The 11,813-nt window shown below is 41.4% G+C and overlaps 1 pseudogene across 1 annotated transcript; it reads right to left on the bottom strand.

The window, feature by feature from the left end:
• Positions 1–218: 218 nt before the first annotated feature.
• Positions 219–10,616, bottom strand: LOC309663053 (heterogeneous nuclear ribonucleoprotein A1 pseudogene; annotated as a pseudogene). Its single transcript has one exon. The product of its transcript is annotated as a heterogeneous nuclear ribonucleoprotein A1 pseudogene (transcript).
• Between the last annotated feature and the right edge of the window lie 1,197 nt (positions 10,617–11,813).

The raw sequence follows: 11,813 nt of genomic DNA, 5'->3' as shown, positions 1-11,813 counted from the left end.
CCATATTGCCAAACCGACTCCCTGAAAGAGACTTAAGGTAACGGGGGAGTGCTTGTAAGGACAGCAGGCCCATCAACCCAGGGACCCGGCGGGGGAGGGGCCCGTTGAGGGGGCGGGGTCTGCGGGGCGGGGCCTGCGGGCCCCGAGCCAGGCTGGCGAGAGCCGGATGGGGCAAGTAGTCTGCGCTCTCAGGGTCAGTGGTGAGGCTACGTGGGTTGGCCTGGTCGCCTGGCCCCGGGCCCCGGTCGCCCCTGCCCCTTGCTACCTAAGGGGACATGGTCCAGGCCCGCCTGGTGCCCGCCCTGCAGCCCTTGCCCTCCTGCGCCCACAGGAGCCCCTCTCCCAGTTCTCCGCCTACTTTCCCGGTAGCCCTTCATCAGTCTCTTCTCTGTGTTGCTCCTCTGCCAGCCCCGTAAAAAGTTTATTTCGTATCAATTCCAGGGGCTTCCAAAGGTTATTTTCCATTCTCCACAGTAAGAAAGAGTTTCCGGATCTCAGTCCATTACCTTCCCCCCCTCCCCGTCCCCCCAACACACACACACACACACACACACACACACACACACACACACACTGTAAATCAAAAGCTCCTGAGAACAATTCTTCCCCTTAACTGGAGAAGTACTTTAACGTTTTTTTTAAGGCTGGTCACATCCCAATAACTTGAGTTCACAGTTCGCAGAGGTGAGTCCAGCAGTTTGGGAAGCACATAAGTCCTGGGCTATGTGCTCACCACTTGGCCGCGCTGAGATGTCTGCACCGAGTGCTGTTCAGAAGAGAGCGTGTCCTGCGCTTCTAGCACAGCCAGCCTTCCATCAGGGCCAGGCTCTGTCGCTGCCTCCATGTGTATATCTGTTATCATGCTTGGTTCTTGCAGCTCTTGTGGTGAGGATATTTCCTCCCCCATTTTTCAGATTAAGAAATCGAGTCTCAGGTGTATAAAGTGCCTTACTCAGGATCATGAAGTTACTTGGTGATGAAGCCAAATGGCCCAGAAATGCCAGCATCCTCTGCACTGAGTGCCCTATGGGATTAGAAGGACAGGATCCAGAGCAGCACTACCCAACTAAAAACAGAATTCAACCCACGTTTTAATATATTCTAGTATCCACATTAAAAAAGCAAAAAGAAGGATCTGGGATTGCTTTTAATAATATATTTTATGTAACCCAGTGTATCAAAAACATTATCATTTAAACATGTAATCAACATAAACACTTACTAATTATACAGTTTACTTATTTTTAGTACTAAGTCTTCAAAATTTGGTGAGAATTTTACACTTACGGCACATCTCAGTGCCCCATGTGTGTGGTGGTTGCCACCCTGGATGCTGTGGCTCCAGAGCCACACTTTCTGGGCTTGCTCCTGATCGTGTGTTGTCAGGCACGTTACTAACATCTCAATGTCTCCAATCTCCTTTTCTAGAAAATGGAGACAAAGTACCAATTTCATAGGGTTGCGGTGAAGATAAAATGGGAGAACCGACGCAAGGAAGTAAGGCCCATGAATGGCCCATCAGAGCTTCACAATTTTTAAGGCTATTTGCGTGATTGTTGGATTCAGGAAGATTTTGGAGTCAGATCGACTTAGGTTCAACCACCACTCAACGGCTCCCCCAGTTGCCTGTTTTTAAGCTGGTCACTTCCTCAAGCCTGACTCCTCATCTACAGCCTCTAAACCTTGGGCAGTGAGCAGCTGGTCTTCTCTCTTTCCTCTCCCAGTCTCCTCCCTGGTCCTCTTAGATTTTCAGTTAAGTCAGCCCCTGAACATGTCCTGACTCAGAATCATGGATTTGCCAGATTGGAAATGACGTTTGTTCTGCACTACCTCACAGAGGATTGCCTTCTGATGGAAGGGAGCCACCGGGAAGAGGGGCAGACATTGCTTAGCAAGGAGATGCATGTGACAATGATCTAGAGAGGTTTAAAAAACACCCACAGGAAGGAGCACTTCAGACCAATTAATCAGGACCTCTGGGAGTGGGACCAGTGCCACACACGGGATGCCAATGTGTGTGGCCATTCTCAGAAAGGCATGGAACATATTTTTACTTAGAAAGTGCTAGATGATGACTAGTCAGGAGACTTTGTCTCCTTATCTCTGTTCTCATGGCTTCCAAAGTTCTGACAATGTGGTCTACCACCAGAACATCAGGTGAGAATTGAGAGGTTTGGGATTTCTAATACCCTGTCTGGTATTTTCATCGTAAGTGTCTTTGCTGTAGATATCTTTGCCACAGACATTTCTGCCAAATAACAAATAAGGCAATTTCACCTTAAAAATTAAAGTAGCAGTAAATAAAATGTGTGTAGATTCATGGCAATACTGCACAAATAACTGATTTTATTCTCTGGGTTGTACCTTAGCACTTGTCTTCCAAGTCTTTTGTTCATAGCGTTTTATACATATTTTTTATTTGTTGTCTTCTCATTTGTCATCACACTTTTTTCTTTATCACTAAAATGTCTTCCTTCCTTAAGAGAGGCATCAGTTTCCAAACACTAGGATGCATGTTTATGCATCCTGAGCTCTGTGTTGCATCATGAAATCTTCTACAGTGTTTGTTCTTTGCATATTGTCACATGTCCATTGATAGACATTCCAAAGTTCTATGGGGAATGTGGGTTCAACCCTGTGCCTTCAAGATCCTTGGCTTCTTTCTCCTCCAGTGTAGTGTGTTTCAAAATAAACCAACCTTGGGGCAGATCATTGTCATCTTTCAGCTTGATAAAGCCACTTATAACGTCATTAACTGGAAGAAATGCGAATGGATTTCAACCCATTGAAACTAAACTATCAACCAGTTATTTTATCTTTCATGGCAAAATTGCCTTATGGCCAATTAGTTATGAGGCAGAAATATTTGCAGCGAAATGCTTTGTGTGAAAGTACCTAGAACCCTCTAATACGGTTCTGGTCAGCTGTGTTAGAATTTGTCTACTTTTTTCATATTAAAAAACTGAAGTCCAGCTAAATTTAGTAACTTACCTAAAAGAAAACTTAACTTTACATTAGTGTGATTTTATTACAAATCATTAAATTACAAATATACAAACATTACAAATCATTAAATAAAATCGTTCTATTGATTTTATTTGTAATGCCCAAGCTAGACTCTCCATCCTCCTGGAAGCTTCTTGTTATACAGGGTGAAGGGGTTCTCAAGTCCATGGTGTTCACCTAATGCCCTGCATCATAAGAAGGCCTGACATTTTTGTAGCACTTCACAATTTACAAAGCAAATCTTCCACAGGCTTTTTCCAGCTGAAGGTCTTATTAAGTCCAGTCACAGGGATATGAAGTGTGCTGTCAATGTAACCAGCAAGGCCATCTGAAAGCCTTGGGTGAACTGTTGTTCAGGAAGCTTGTTGAGCTCTGACACCCCCTGGCCTGTTCACCTCCTCACCTCACTTTCCTCATCTGTAAAATGAAGGCTCTAATGATTATTGTTGGGGAAGTAAATTCCTACCAAAACAGAGTGCTCTCTGCAAAACAGAGAAGAAAGCAAGCAGTTTTACTAGTGAATAAGCATATCAGAGTACAGTGCACTGCAGGTTATCTGTGAAGAGAGATAGCAAAGGCAGATATGCTACCCACTTATACAGCCAAGCTGCCACAGCTGTTCTATGACACCGTATTTTTAACCATGACATACATAAACTCTCATGGTTAACACACCTCACCTTCCCATAGAGGACTTGACTAAACTCACTTGGAAATCAAGGAACAACTTGGTCTAGTTAATCGCCTTTATCCAAGGGGATAATAAATCTCTGTTACAATCTTCCCTGCTAGCAGATGGTTACAGCTCCAAGAAAGGCACTTAGGTTAAACTCTACAGTGACAGGAGAGTGAGGTGTCACCTTCTCAGGTGTTTACATTTCAAAAGGGATGAACCCCAGTCAACTGCAAAATATTTCTGGGTTATCAAACTGGCAAGTGGCTTATCTTTACAAAAATGTATACACATACCAAAAGATTAGAGAAAAGATTCACAGTCACTAAGTTTCTCCCAGAAATAGTCTAGGAAAGGTGGGGGAAAGGTCTCCTTCCCTCTTAACAACAGGAATAATTCATTTAAAAATGTATCCTTACAGTATTAAACAAGATAATATGTGTGAAGCATCTAGCCCATAGAAAAAGCTCCATAACAAAAAAAAATTCAGAAAGCATGTGCTGAAATAGTTTTCCTTGTATTTATGTTCATTAGACAGGATTTTTTGGATGTTGAGGAAAACCACTGTCTGATCGCACAGGCCCTCCACCTGGAACATTTGGGACAGAAACACTAGCCTTTTTTATCCTTTGAATGTCTCTGTCTTTGTTTAGTGACTGGTGAGTCTGGACCAGGAAGGAGGTGTGGCAGGGAGGGGGAGACAAACCCTGCAGTCCCCACCAGGCACATGACCCAGGAGGCCTGGTGCAGGTGGTGGCCACATTTTCCCTCCACATCTGCCCATCCCCTGTCTGCTGAGCTCCAGTCCCTCTGCATCCTGTCCTGTGGAGACGTCAGCCCTGGAGAGGGGAGGAGAGAGGGAAGGAGAGAGGAGGGGGAGGTTGGGAACTGGTTGTGACTAATGTGCCAAGGGTATCCTAGGTCTAGGATTTTTCTCATCTTGTTTAATCTTCCTAGAAATTCTGAGAGGTGAATATCATCACCCATGGGTAGATAAGATGAAACATGAGCCATTCAAGGACCAGTCAGGATTCCACAACTAGGAAGGAACCAACTACGTTGACCCGAGAGGCAGACTCTCCCTCCACATCTAGGGGCTTCCCTGAGAACTGACCCAAGGCCTTGGGTCTCAGATGAAGATCTTAACGTTACTTCAGACTCTTCTAGGAATTTTGCTAAACCCTTCAGTTTAGTAAATACCCATTTTGGACATACAGAGCATGTTCCATCTTCAGATTGTTGATGAAAATTCAATTAACTATTAAGTTAAGAAGAAAAAAGAGAATTTTATTTGAGCCAAACTAAGGATTATAACATGGGAAGCAGATCCTCAGAAAGCTCTGAGAACTGTTCTGCTTGTTAGAAGTCAGAGGCATAGTCATACACATTTTTTGTTTTGTTTTGTTTTGTTTTTTGTTTATTTTTTGTTATTTTTTGTTTTTTGTGTATCTTTTTTTTTAAACATCTTTATTGGAGTATAATTGCTTTACAATGGTGTGTTAGTTTCTGCTTTATAACAAAGTGAATCAGTCATACATATACATATGTTCCCATATCTCTTCCCTCTTGCATCTCCCTCCCTCCCACCCTCCCTATCCCACCCCTCTAGGTGGTCACAAAATACAGAGCTTATCTCTCTGTGCTATGGTCATACACATTTTTGAGACAAAGGATGATATATCAAAATGGCATACTGATATTTTACATAAAGGTCACCAAGGATACATAGTGCATGTAAACACATACAAAGTGAGCAGCAAGTCATCATGACCCTTCACAGAGCTGGGAAAGAACACCATTCTTTTTTTTTTTTTTAAGAGGGTATTAAATCATTTTTTGATTACACATGATAATAGATGATACACAAGCTTCATTCCCATCTGTAACTTTATCTGGTACCATAATTCAATTTAGATATATGGCATAGGAGTCCCAACAATCATATTAATAACCAAAAAACTCCATGACTTTCCTTGGGTGACCATTTTAACGGTGAACTCCAGGTCACAACACAGTAACTGTCAGTTCAACTACAGCAGGGTTTTTGAAAACAGTGGTTTCTCCACCCAAGCACATTGTAAATAAATTTCGAATGGAACCTGGCATCACCCTGAAGGAATTCTAACTTCACACTCTTGGAGTAGTTTACCAAAATGGCTTCAGAGTAGACTAACTTTACACAGCACATTTTAAAAAAAGACATTTATTCAGCATCATGATCAGACTATTACATTTAGCAATCAACATCTTGGGTGCAAAAAAAAAAAAAAAAAACTACACTAAAACCCTTTCTTGGAATGCTTTACACTTTCCACAGAACAGAAACTAAAATAACCTGTTATACAATTAGTCACAAATACAGTCCTTGAGGTTTTTTTACCCATACACATGAGTATTGTCTAAAACATGTCTTCTTTGTATCAGCTAGGCCCTACCACCACTGTGCTTGGCTGAGTTCACAAATCTGTTGCAACCTGTGGCTTCCCTGTCACTTCTCTGGCTCTCCTCTCCTGCTAAGCTTTGTTTCCTGGCAGTAATTAAAACCTTCTGCCACTTCCATAGCTACTACTGCTGCTGGAACTGCAATAGCCACCTTGGTTTTGTGGTTTGGCAAAGTATCGGCCTCCATCACCATAGGGACCAGAACCTCTGCCTCCAAAGTTTCCTCCTTTCATGGGTCCAAAATTTGAAGATTGATTGTTGTAATTGCCAAAATCATTGTAGCTTCTGCCACCTCCAAAATTGCTTCCACTACCAACACCAAAGCCGCCTCCACCTCCTCCGTTGTTATAGCTGTCATAGTTTCTGCTCCTTCCATAGCCACTGCCCTGGTTTCCATAACCCTGTCCACCACTTCCATAGCCTCTGTTTCCTCCAGAGTAACCAGGGCCACCTCCTCTATAACCACCATCATTACCAAATCCATTATAGCCATCCCCACTGCCACCATATCCACCACCATCACAGCTGCCACCAAAGCCACCTTGACCACCGAAGTCTCCTTCACAACCAAAGTTGTCATTCCCACCAAAATCACCTCAGTGACCACCACCAAAGTTTCCAGAACCACTTCGACCTCTTTGGCTGGATGAAGCACTAGCCATCTCTAGCTTTGAAAGGGCTTTCCTTACTTCACAGTTATGGCCATTCATTGTGTGATATTTCTGAATGACAATCTTGTCTATAGAGTCATGGTCATCAAAAGTTACAAAAGCATAGCCTCTCTTTTTGCCACTGCCTTGGTCTGTCATGGTTTCAATCACTTCAATTTTCCCCAAATGTTCAAAATAATCTCTTAGGTGATGTTCTTCAGTGTCTTCTTTAATGCCACCAGCAAAAATCTTTTTCAGTGTTAAGTGGGCACCAGGTCTTTGAGAATCTTCTCTTGAGATGGCCCTCTTTGGTTCCACAACTCTTCCATCCACCTTGTGTGGCCTTGCATTCATGGCTGCATCTACCTCCTTCACAATGGCATATGTGACAAACCCAAAGCCTCTGGAGTATTTGGTGTTTGGATCCCTCATTACCACACAGTCTATGAGCATTCCCCTTTGCTCAAAATGGCTCTTCAGACTCTCATTGGTTGTTCCAAAGCTCAAATCTCTGACAAAGAGCCTCCACAGCTGTTGGGACTCTTTGGGAGACTCTGACTTAGACATGACAGCAGTAGAGGGGGGAGACTTTAACGATGCTTACTTGATGACGTCCACAGGCAGAAAGCAGAACGCTATTCCTTTAAGAAGTAACATTGCTAGCATCAGAAGAAAAAAGAAAAAAAAATTGATCTTTACAGTTGAGCAGGCACTCCCATCTTTGAGGAACTCTAGTTTATGTGTAAGGCAGACACACACTGCACATTAGGGAGGGAGGGAGGAGGCCCAAAGAAACACAGAGAGAGAATTTCATGTTTTAATTTTTTCTTGTCCTGCCTTAAAATATAAATTTTATTTCATCATCTTCCCCCTTTCGGTCATTTATCTTTCAATAGAAAGCATTAGGTGATCAAATATTTTGTCCCCCGATGCCAGGGTAGTTGCTTACCTGCCCTGGATCCATCATGTCCCTCGATGCCAGTCTTAACAGCCCCAGTTCTTTCTTTCTTTTTAGGGGGTTAGTCTAGTAGAATGCTTGGCAAGGACTGAAAGTCAATTCTAGGTTGTCCAATAGGACTTATGCTAATTTTATCCCATATGTGCATTGTGCATGCCCATTACTTTTTATAGAACTATAGATATGATCAATAGTTTCAAGTCATTTAGACATTATTATTTTAGTTGGAGTTTTGAATATACGTTGAGAGGCACAAGAGATTGATTCTATAAATGATATAGAACACAATCAATATAGCCAACAACAATAACAGAGTCAGAAGCAGAGATTTAAACTGCAAATCCCCAGAACTGAACCATTTACCAAATATTTCATTTAGACTAGAAAGGGGACCTTTCAATGCAGAAATTAGATTTTGTATGTGAGTCATTAGATGGTTATATTAGAGAACTGATCTGATATAAAAGCACAACATTGTCTGGATTATAGCATGTTTCCCCCTGCAAAGTAGTTTTAAAAATTAAGAACCATTTGGTTTTGCAACATCATTTTCTCATCATAGAAACTTCAGAATTGAGTAGATTAATTGAATGTGGTAAACAAACATGGAGGTATATGTTGATGGGGAAACATTTTATAGATTATGGGAACATCGGAAAAGTCAGTGAAAAGATTTATGAGGGACTTATATTGGCCTTGTATTGACCAAGGAATGTGATGACAAATCTGACAGTCAGTAAAATTGCCCCCAATAAGTATACTTTGAAAACTAAAGAGTTTTCTTTTCATCTTAAACATTGGGGCAAATACATAGCTAGAAATAAAACAATAACTTTTTTTTTGACTTATAAACAGAAATTTACTTGTCACAGTTCTGAAGTCTGGAAGCCCAAAGTCAAGGCACCAACAGATTCTGCGTCTGGTGAGAGCCCACTTCCAGATTGCAGACTGCTGATTTGCTGTGTCCTCACATGGTGGAAGGGGTGAGGGAGCTCTCTGGGGTCTCTTTATAAAGGCACTAATCCCATTCGTGAGGGCTCCACCCTCATGACCTAATCACCTCCCACAGGCCCCACCTCCTAAAACCATCATATTGGGGATTAGGTTGCAACATATGAATCTGGGGTATGCAAACATTCAGACCCGTAGTGAGTGTAAATCACCAAGTGGAGAATGTGAGGTGAGAAAGAAAGAGAGAGAGTGGTAGTCAGAGACGAAGCAAAGCCCAAGGAGCTGGAGCATGTTCACACCTGTGAGGGGACAGTGAGAGAGGGAGAAGGACATGCAAACATGGGAAGGAGGGTGAAGCCTGAAGACATGGGTCTCCAAGGAGACAGTGACCTTTGTGGCATAGGTCAGTTTTCTTTTTCATTTTTCTTTTGTATATACTTAAAGTGTGCAAATTGGCGATGTGATATATATACACATTGTGAAATAGTCACTACAATCAAACTTTTGAACACATCCATCCCCTCACAAGGTTACTGTGTGTGTGTGTGTGTGTGTGTGTGTGTGTGTGGTAAGAACACTTAGGGTCTACCCTCTGCAAATTTCAAGTATACTGCACACTGTTGTAACCTATAGTCACCATGCTTTACATTAGATCTCCAGAACCCATTCATCCTACATAACTGAAACTCGATACCCTTGATTGGAATCTTCCATTTCCCCTACCCCAGTCCCTGATGACCACCACTCTACTCTCTGCTTCTATGAGTTCAGCTTTTTTAGATTCCACATATAAGTGAAATCATACAGTATTTGTCTTTCTGTGTCTGGCTTATTTCACTTAGTATTGAGATAATGTCCTCCAGGTCTACCCATGTTGTTGCAAATAACAAGGTTTCTTTCTTTTTTTAGGCAGAATAATATTCCCTTGTACGTATGGACTGCATTTTCTTTATCCATTCATCTTTCAGTGGACACTTGGGCTGCTACCCTATGTTGACTATTATGAATACCACTGCAATCAACACAGGAGTGCAGGTATCTCTTCGAGATCCAGATCAATTCTTTTTGATAAACACTCAGATGTGAGATGGCTGGATAATATAGTGGTTCTATTTAAAAAATTTTAAGGAACCTCCATACTGTTTCCCACTGTGGCTGCATCAGTTTACAAATCCCACCAACAGTGCTCAAGGGTTCCAATTTCTCCACATCTTTGACAACACGTGTTGTCTTTTGATATTTTAATAAACTATCCTAACAGGTGTGAGGTGATATCTCATTGTGTTTTTTAAAAAAATTAATTAATTAGTTAATTAATTTTTAACATCTTTATTGGAGTATAGTTGGGGACATACACATATGTCCCCATATCTCTTACCTCTTGCATCTCCCTCCCTCCCACACTCCCTATCCCAACCCTCTAGGTGGTCACAAACCACCGAGCTGATCTCCCTGTGCTATGCGGCTGCTTCCCACTAGCTATCTATTTTACATTTGGTAGTGTATATATGTCCATGTGACTCTCTCACTTTGTCCCAGCTTAACCTTCCCCCTCCCCGTCTCCTCAAGTCCATTCTCTAGTAGGTTTGTGTCTTTATTCCTGTCTTGCCCCTAGGTTCTTCATGACCATTTTTTTGTTTTAGATTCCATATATATGTGTTAGCATATGGTATTTGTTTTTCTCTTTCTGACTTACTTCACTCTGTACGACAGATTCTATGTCCATCCACCTCACTACGAAAAACTCAATTTCGTTTCTTTTTATGGCTGAGTAATATTCCATTGTATATATGTGCCACATCTTCTTTATCCTTTCATCTGCTGATGGACACTTAGGCTGCTTCCATGTCCTGATTATTGTAAATAGAGCTGCATTGAACATTGTGGTACATGACCCTTTTTGAATTATGGTTTTCTCAGGGTATATGCCCAGTAGTGGGATTGCTGGGTTGTATGGTAGATCTGTTTTTAGCTTTTTAAGGAATGTCTATACTGTTCTCCATAGTGGCTGTATCAGTTTACATTCCAATCAACAGTGCAAGAGGGTTCCCTTTTCTCCACACCCTCTCCAGCATTTATTGTTTGTAGATTTTTGATGATGGCCATTCTGACCAGTGTGAGATGATATCTCATTGTAGTTTTGATTTGCATTTCTCTAATGATTAATGATGTTGAGCATTCTTTCACATGTTTGTTGGCACTCTGTATATCTTCTTTGGAGAAACGTCTATTTAGGTCTGCCCATTTTTGGATTAGGTTGTTTGTTTTTTTGATATTGAACTGCATGAGCAGCTTGTAAATTTTGGAGATTAATCCTTTGTCAGTTGCTTCATTTGCAAATATTTTCTCCCATTCTGAGGGTTGTCTTCTCATCTTGTTTATGATTTCTTGGCTGTGCAAAACTTTTAAGTTTCATTAGGTCCTATTTGTTTATATTTGTTTTTATTTCCATTACTCTAGGAGGTGGGTCAAAAAGGATCTTGCTGTGATTTATGTCATGGAGTGTTCTGCCTATGTTTTCCTCTAAGAGTTTGATAGTGTCTGGCCTTACATTTAGGTCTTTAATCCATTTTGAGTTTATTTTTGTGTATGGTGTTAGGGAGTGTTCTAATTTCATTCTTTTACATGTAGCTATCCAGTTTTACTAGCAACAATTACTGAAGAGGCTGTCTTTTCTCTACTGTATATTCTTGCCTCCTTTATCAAAAATAAGGTGACCATATGTGCGTGGGTTTATCTCTGGGCTTTTTAACCTGTTCCATTGATCTATATTTCTGTTTTTGTGCCAGTACCATACTGTCTTGATTACTGTAGCTTTGTAGTATAGTCTGAAGTCCGGGAGCCTGATTCCTCCATCTCTGTTTTTCATTCTCAAGATTGCTTTGGCTATTCGGGGTCTTTTGTGTTTCCATACAAATTGTGAAATTTTTTGTTCTAGTTCTGTGAAAAGTGCCATTGGTAGTTTGATAGGGATTGCATTGAATCTGTAGATTGCTTTGGGTAGTAGAGTCATTTTCACAATGTTGATTCTTCCGATCCAAGAACGTGGTGTATCTCTCCATCTCTTTGTGTCATCTTTAATTTCTTTCATCAGTGTCTTATAGTTTTCTGCATACAGGTCTTTTGTCTCCTT

Source organism: Balaenoptera physalus (assembly GCF_965194825.1).
Source record: "Balaenoptera physalus genome assembly, chromosome: 6".
Taxonomy (NCBI): Eukaryota; Metazoa; Chordata; class Mammalia; order Artiodactyla; family Balaenopteridae; genus Balaenoptera; species Balaenoptera physalus.
Note: the sequence above shows the minus strand (reverse complement) of the source record. Positions and strands in the feature narration are given on the sequence as shown.